The sequence below is a fragment of the Macaca thibetana genome, chromosome 4 (assembly GCF_024542745.1).
Source record: "Macaca thibetana thibetana isolate TM-01 chromosome 4, ASM2454274v1, whole genome shotgun sequence".
Lineage (NCBI taxonomy): Eukaryota > Metazoa > Chordata > Mammalia > Primates > Cercopithecidae > Macaca > Macaca thibetana.
The window spans coordinates 6,586,941-6,595,635 of record NC_065581.1 but is presented as its reverse complement, the minus strand read 5'-3'; the positions used below and the strand labels follow the sequence as shown (position 1 = coordinate 6,595,635).

At 45.7% G+C, this 8,695-nt stretch overlaps 1 long non-coding RNA gene across 1 annotated transcript; it reads left to right on the top strand.

The window, feature by feature from the left end:
* The first annotated feature begins 98 nt into the window (after nucleotides 1-98).
* Nucleotides 99-6,771, top strand: LOC126952216 (uncharacterized). Its single transcript, XR_007724823.1, has 2 exons — nucleotides 99-170; nucleotides 588-6,771. It is a non-coding gene; the product is annotated as an uncharacterized LOC126952216 (long non-coding RNA).
* The last annotated feature ends 1,924 nt before the right edge of the window (nucleotides 6,772-8,695 follow it).

The following is an 8,695-nucleotide window of genomic DNA, read 5'->3' as shown; positions in this document are numbered from 1 at the left end:
GTGGGCGGGGTTCCCAGCCAGGAGGTGAGGCCTGGAATGGGCGGGGCTCTTAGCCTGGAAGGGGAGGACTGGACGGGGCGGGGCTCCCAGCCAGTAATGGGAGACCTGGAGGGTGATGGAGCTTAAAAACGAAGCAGAAAGGCCAGGAGGAAGAGCTTCACTGGAGGAGGGTAAGTTTTGTTTCAGACTTGTGGGGCTGAAATTGTTGAAGAACACCTGGGAGAAAATGTCCAGTCACTGTCACTGCAAACGCGGGTCCAACCTTCAGAAGAGGGATTTGGACTGAGGATGTGGGTAGGAGCACCCTCTCTTAGACAAGAAAAATTGAGACTAAGAGGAGGTGTGATCCCTGGGGGATCATAATTAAGTAAAAAATTCTATCCCTAAAATCCGTCCTGACATTTTCATTTATAGGATATACATATATATGTATCTGTTATAATCTGAAATGTGTTCCTCAAAATTCATATGTTGAAGCCCTAACCGCCTCATACCTCAGACTGTGACTGTATTTGGAGATGGGGCCTTTAAAAGGATAATTAAGGTAAAAGGAAGGCATTAGAATGCGCTTTAATCCAATATGTCAGGAGTCCTTACAGGAAGAGGAGATGAGGGCACAGACACCCACAGAGGGAAGACGGTGTGAGGACACAGGGAGAAGACGCCATCTGCAAGCCCAGGAGGGAGGCCTCAGGAGAAACCAGTCCCACCCACAACTGGATGTGGGGCTTCCAGCCCCCAGCGCTGCGGGGAAATAAAGCTCCATTGTGTAAGCTGCCCCATCTGTGGTGTTTTATTGTGGCAGCCCCAGGAACTAATACCGTATCCCTACCAATACATACGTATTTACTCACATGGAGCCACACACATGTGCATATATGTAATATTTTTGCCTAAAAAAAAGTAAGCCATGCCTAAAAGTATAGGCGGAGAGAAGGCTAAAAGAGACTGCTCGAAGAGACTGCCAAGGTACAAGAATCCAACAAAGACACATCATATCAACAGTGATGATTTCCTGAATAGGAAGGCTCTTTGGATGGCTGGTTTATAGTTTTCATGCCCGAGGAGTTTTCCAAGGCCCAGCGTTTACCCTTTGCAGCAGCTCACTCTCCTGAAATGTGCTTTCATGTAAACAGGAAGGAGATACGGAGTACCTCTGCCTAGCACTACGTGAGAAGAATCCTCAGGCATTTCCATCTCATGCGATGATGAGAAAGCAGTAGTTGCTGGCAAACCTCGGCCAACTTCCAGTCTTGTCCTTTTGACAGGGGACTGCTGTCTTGAGTACCCATCTCAGGCATCATATCCACCTTGGCCCTGCCTTGGGAGCCTGTAGATGTGGACAGAAAAGAGGGATGCTGCCTTCCTGGCTGGGCCTTTCTTGACACACAGGCATATGGACCCAAGCTCTAAAGGATGAAGACTCCATGGTTTCTGAAGTTTTCATTATTCTCCGCCTCCTAAAGCTCCACCTTGCAGGCAATGCACGGTAACAAAAGGACCAGCACAGTGCCCAGCACACAGAAAGCTATCAATCAATGTCAGCCTTAACCATTATGTTGGTTGACTTGCCATCCCTCTTCCTCATCTGCAAGCTATGTGAGAGCAAGATTCAAGTAACCTTGGTATTACACAATTCCATCGTGATGGGTTCAGTTACATTTGTCAAATGATTCAGAGTAGGACAACGGGAATTTTCTTGACAACATCACAGCATTGTAAAGTCTTTGCTTTGCACGGAAGTGTGGGACTGCAGCAATGATTGTGCAAGTTGAAACTGTGTGAAGCGATTTTAAGAAGTAACAAGAAAAATTATGATTGTTTCGTGATCTTCAAAAAATTTTTAAAATGTTAAGAACTGTTTTACTACTGGTTGTAAATGTACAAGAACATTTAAAAATACCAAAACGAATACTTATGTAGCATGCTACATAATTTAAAAAATTAGAAACATTGAGAAACAGTGTTTTATTTCTTTGTGAAAGACTTATGGAGAGTAAATTGAACAGGGCTTTGCCACCTTCTCGTTGTAAAACTTACAGTATGGACCAGGCATTTTTTCTATGCCTTGGTAAATTGTCACATTACTTTCTATATTTGGATAGGCTTCCTGCATTTTGTCCTGCACACTTTCAGTGCTGTGAAATATCTCCAAGATTTTCTTTATTATGAAGGTTTTGCCAGCATCTTCATCCTGAGTCCCTCTCGCTGCACATCCAGAATCTCTCAAAAGACAACAGCATCAACGTTTCCACCATCAGCTCTTTCTTCTCTAAACTCATTTACGTCTGAGTCAACTTTCACCTCCTGCATTCTCACTTTTTGTTTCTTTGCTATACTTTCATCTTCATTGGCTACCTCCCTCTCTTGAGTATTCATTTCTGTAAAATGTCATGTGGGTTTGTCACTGGGAGCCAAGGAGGCAGCACGAGCACACGCTTTGCTGTGTGTGAACTGATAACACGGAAGGACTGAAGGATGTGATGAGGTTAATCACTGATCATGATGCACATCTGTTATTATGTGGTAGTCTGTGGACTGCAGAGCAAGCAGCAGAGGTTGTCCCCCATGCAATCACTCACAGTTAATGGTGACTGAAATTGGAACCATGTTGTGGTAGGGGGCTGGTGTTATTTAACTTCAGTTGCCATGGGACAATGAAAATTCGTGCGTTTGGGACTATGCAAGGTGAGGACTGCCTGAATGTTCCATAATGTGATGAGTGCCTCACAAACAGGGCATATATTATCAATGAGTTTTTTCATTATTCTTGACCTTCAACATATAGACGTGCATGTTGATGGTATCAGGTTGTTTCTGCGTGAATGAGCTTTACTCCTCTGAGAAACGGCATTCCTGGCCCTCCTCCTTGAATCAATTGCACAAAAGTATCTGAAGGAAATTTGCTTACCTGCTGCTTTCGATGGAAGCTTTCCTGCAGCGTTACCCGGTGTCTGTTTCTGGCCGATGATTAACCATGGGGAACAAGCGTTTGGGATAAAGAAGTTGCAGAACTTTTAAGAGAATGTAATATGTTCATGTGCACTGGGACTCTCCTTGAGCTATATCAAGTTTCCTGGATTCTGAAATGCTATAATTTTAGAAGTGTCATAACGTTAAAACAGCTTTCTAGGAAGTGCCTTTGTTGAAAGAATACCCAGGAATGGTGCACTGGACAGCTTTTGGACATGTCTTGCATTTTCTCAGAACTATCTCTCATCTTGGCCATGGCTTCAGTCACATCCTGAGTGACTCACCTCGGCTTGGGCTGCCTCCTACTGCAGTTCTAAACTCTGGTGGGGGACACGGGCATGACCCACCCAATACTCATATGTGCTTTAGCTGGAAATAAGGAGCAGAGGGGCCAGGGGAAGGACCCAATGGCTAAATGTTCCTGCTTTTTTTCCCTCAGGCAGACAGTTCTAAGGTACATGCTGTAGGTTGCTTGGACTACCCTGGCAAGATCTTCTCCCAGAAATCCACCTTGGTGGCTGACTTATTAACTCATTGGCCTGTTGACTTTTGCTCCTTGCCTCACCCCTGCTTCCTGTGCCTTCTTTCTAATAAGCTACCTCCTGGTAAGGCTCTGCTTCGGGGGAAACCCAGACTGAGGCAGGTGGGATGTTGTAACCAGGGAGGCCTGAGTCCTGGGTCTTTGCCTGGGGCCCCCAAATAGGAGAGGGATTGGAGGTGGTATTGTGGGGGAGAATGGTGCAAAGCCCAAGGGAAAGGGGTGCTGTTACCACAGCAGAGGAGATGTGAACCTGCACAGACCAAAAACAGGAGACAGACAGGGAAAGAGAGAGAGAAGGGGGAGAAAGAGAGAAAGGGAGAGAGAGAAAGAGGAAGGGAGAGAGAGATGGGGAAAGAGGAGAAGAGAAAGAGAGGGAGGGAGAGAAAGAAAAGAGATGGAGAGACAGAAAAGGGTGGGGAGAGAGATAGAGAGAGGGAAAGAGAGAGAGAGAACCATCTACTATACTACATGATTTCTTTTTTCTTTTCTTTTCTTTTTTTTTCTGAGATGAAGTTTCGCTCTTGTTGCCCAGCCTGGAGTGCAGTGGCGTGATCTCGGCTTACTGCAACCTCCACCTCCTGGGTTCAAGAGATTCTCCTGCCTCAGCTTCCCAAGTAGCTGGGATTACAGGTGCCTGCCACCACGCCCAGCTAATTTTTGTATTTTTGGTAGAGACGGGGTTTCACCATGTTGGCCAGGCTGGTTTCGAACTCCTGACCTCAGGCGATCGGCCCACCTTGGCCTCCCAAAGTGCTGGGATTACAGGCGTGAGCCACCGTACCTGGCCGTGATTTTTTTTTTTAACCTATAAAAGCCTTGAGTAGTGATGGAAGTGATTCCTAGGAATGTGGTTTACTAAAGGGTCAGGCTGGAAGTTCACCACAAATACGCCACAGTAGTGTTTGGTACTCTCTCAGTGTTCCACCCACCAGAGCATACAAAACAGCCACATTCTCCAAACACTTAATTCTCAAAACATACTTGTAGAGGAGGGAAGCCTATTACTCCCATTAGAAAGATGGAAAACCAAGGTGAAATGGTTAACTGAGCTAGCAGGTCCTCAAAAGAAAGTCACTGCTGAGTTTGGGATTGTGTTTTCAGCTTCCTGCCCACTGTGGGTGAGCTCCACCTTTTACTGGAACCAACTCCAAGGAGGAATGTTTGCTGGGTTTCCTGGAAGGCAGAGGTTTGCATCTGCATGCCCTGCGTGGAGGCATTGTATTTGGCGGCAGGCAGGAGAATGCTGCAGCTGGTGTGTCCGCAGAAAGGGAGGGAGAGAAGCCACTGGGAGTGATCTGGGCTTGGGATCGGGTTGTGTCATCACCAACTGTCTGCCCAGGCATGAACTTGCCACTGCTGTGGAAGAGTCTGACTGCATCCAAGAATGCCCAAGGGTGTGGCTGAATTCACTTCTCAACAGACTTGGGTCATGTTCATATACTATTCTTTAAAAGATCACCATTTGTAGCAGAATGTCAAAAACCCAAACATGTTGCTCTCGGCATTGAGCTGTAACTTTTTTCTGTGTTGGTGGAAAAACATGAGAGAATTTGTTGCCACTCATGAATCTCAGTGACACACAGACAAAAAGCATGCTTCAATTTCGTGTCTTTGTTTTTGAGTGGTTCTGATTTATTTTCAGCTTTTGGGTGATGTCTGGGGCTGTTTACTGAGGACGGGATAAATGTGGGGGGAACCAAAATATATTTGGCATTTATTGATGGCGTTTTACATCTGTGACTTGATTTACTCCTTATCACAACCCAGTGAGACACATACTATTATCATCCTTTTGATAGATGAGCAGCCTGGAGCTTGGAGAGGTTCAGTAGCATGGACAGCATCAGGCAAGTTAAATGAGAAAGCCGCCACCCATTCCCAGCTGGGGCTGACCCCAGCGCCTGTGTTATTTCTGTTGCCCTGAGCCTCCCCAGGCTTCTTAACCCACATGCACGCCTAGCTTCCAGCACTGCTAATTTACACTGTACCAGCAGGAGACATTCTGGAGTGTAGACTGACGCAATAATCTCCAATCATAGGTTTGCCATGTTTTTTTTAATGTGTTTTTTCCTACTTTTTATTATAGATGTCAGAATTTTCTCCTTCCCTAAGAGTTATCTTTGGACTTAGATGTATATAAATTTATCTGGCTGGAGGTGGGGGGAAAAGTGGAAGTGGAAGACCACAAAAGTAAAAATTAAATTTGAGTGTATTTCACCGATTCTAAGAGGAACGCCTTCTCGTGCTCCAACCACTCTGAAATCTCTGGGTTCCGTACTCCCATGGCCGCTGTGTGACATGGTTGCCATGGCCTCTGTGCGAACATCAAAGCTTAGAGGATGGGTGTCAGAGGCTTAGATGAAAATCCCGAAGACAGTTGTGTGGCACTTTTAAAAGCAATACGGCCTCGCCAAAACCCTTCTGGAAGCTCTTGATGGCTCAAGGTTCAACAGTGTCTGGGAAGACACAGATCTAAAAGATCCAGAATCAAAGAGTGATTCCAAAGAGTTAGAGTCTGACTGTGAAGTTTTAGGCATACGGTAACCCAGTGATTTGCCCATCTTTCCTTTTCTGCACATGCAGAAGAGTGATGTATGATTAGTACATTCTAAGTTCAATTAGGCCTAAAAGAGCTCTTGTAATATGCTTTAAAAAGCCTAAATGATAAGAAAGCAGTGTGACAGATAGAGTTCTGTCAGTGTTTATCTTTTCTTAGTCCTTCATTAAATAACAGTGTGTCTTACACCAAGGCAGTTTTGAATTCCATAAAATATGGTAGTAGTTATGTTTTATGTTTCAATAGTCATCAATCTGTTTCTAATGTATTCATGGAAAAATATGCGGGCCATCTTGCTATTTAACTATTTTTGAAATCTCATGGAAGCCTGCCAATGTTTTTGCAATTTAGCTAAGAAGCTGTCTTGCTTTTTGAGAGGGGAAGTTCCAATATTGTAAGCCTGTGTTTCTGAATATATTTTTGTTTTTTGCTAATCTGGCATCTGTCTAGAGCAAAAGCAAAATAAATGAAAGGTGAGGAAAATTAAAAGGCTTGCATTATAACATGTGCTGTCTAGAGAATAAAAACTCGTTTGTGCACAGTTGGTATGGCTTTTATGAAAACACTTCAGTTCAAGCACCTTGTCTGTTTGCTCCAGTGCTGGCTGACTCATGATGACGGATCCGTGCTGCCTTTATTGCTCTTGGTTTGCCCCATGGCTTGATTTATTAATATATTTAAATATATAATTTTAACTTTATCATTGGTGTACAGGTGTATTTATTTATACTATCTTTGCTTTTAGAAAAACACTATTATATCATAAAAATATTTTAACCTTAAATTTCTTCCCACAGGCTTCAAGTTTTATGCAGTTCATATCTGGACATAAAGAGAAATCTATATACTGTGGCCTGAAGGGCACCGGCCTTTGGTTTTTGTCAAACGTTTCCAGATAACAAATGCCCCACATAAAACAGATCCATTCTTTCCATCCTGCACCTATTTTTTTTTTTTGTATGGCCACTGCCGTGTAGTCATCCTGTCTGGACTGATAGTAGTTTCTAGGCTTGGAGGAAATTGCATTTTCACGAAAGCAGGATGCAGACATCCCCTAACTTAGAACACCTGCATTAAACCCAGCCTCCCACCTAAAAAGAGCTCCCTGAGCTGGGATTTAGTGGGATTTAGTGTCTTATTGGCCTCTCCTTCTGGCCTCTCCCACTCTCTCTGCCGAAACCAAGAGCTTTGGGGCTCCCCTCCAAGCCCACGTTGGCAGGGAGCCCAGGGCCCTCATTGCTCTCCCTCTCTCCTCTGCCATCCAAGAACCCCTACAGCTCCAGGCCCTGGGCCAGCCATAGAGTTTACTTCGACTGTTGCAATACCTTGAAGGGAGAAGCATTTCAGCCTTTTTGATCAGTGGGGCTTCTACTTAAAATCCTTCCATGACACCCCATTATCTCAGGGTAACGTCCAGACTCCTAAAGTGGCTTCCAAAGTCCTTCATTATCTGATGGGCCTCTGTGTACTTCTCTCTCTTCTCTCTCCATTCCTGGCCCTCCTCATCAATTCTCCAGCCATTTTGAACTGGACTCAGTCTCCCCAGTGTGCCAGGCTTTCCCTGGCTTCCCGGCTCTGCGGGAGGATGAGAGTGGGCTCCACTGACTTTTGAGGGAATCCTGGAAACACAGCCACCCTAAGAGTCATGTTTTGACGGAAGTGACATTCCAAACCAACCTTTGCAACCAAGTCCTGTAAGCCAGAGCCTGCACAGGTTTTGTTAAAGGAATCACTTTGGGCCTGACGCTGAATTCCTTTCTGCTGTAAGACTCTTTTAGAACTTTGGAAGTTTCCATGCGGGGGGCTGATCCATTCTGTCCCTGCCTGGTTGGGCATGAGAAGTCACTTGGAATAGGCCTGGGTGAATGCTGATGAACTCCGACTTGGCTCTGGTACATAGTGCAAGTTCCCATGAGACTGCAGGGCAAGAACAGGGCAGGCTGCGCACCGTGGGGAGAGGCACACCTCGTTCCCATCAAGAGACACCTGGGCCCGGTGCAAGCACATTCTCTGTGGTTAACGGGTGTGAAATCGGCGTTTATCATCAGTGACTTTTCATTGTGTGGCTTCTGTGAGTTCCCACCTTCCTTCCAAACCTCAGCAGGACACTTTCCCTTCCCTGTAGTTCAAATATGCACCACAACCTCAGCTTGATCTCAAGCTTTCTATTGCCATGTAAATAATCAGGGGAGCCCTGGAATGGTGAGCTCCAGGGGTGGGTGGGTCAGGGTCACCCCCAGGGGTGCAGAGTCTGAGGGGGCTGAACCCCAGGCGGAGGGCGGGGGGTGCTCAAAAGCATTTTCATGCAGGTGAGAAAAGCAACATTTCCAGGGCATCTTGGCTGAAGCACAGAAGTGACTCCCAGAAGACCTGGCATGTGTGAGATGTAGGAGGGACACTCAATGCCTGCTTGTGCATGTGCACGAGTGTGTGTGTGCGTGTGTGTGTGTGTATGTGTGTACGTGTGGCGGGTATGATGAGCCTTGGGGCTCACTTTAGCATCTGCTGGTGAGCTTGCTGTGCCTGCTGACCATTTCCCAGGTCAGGCCTCCGCCCGTGATAACTACTGTTTACCAAGCACTTACTGGAGGTCAGTGACTCACATATGTGATCTCATTTCATTC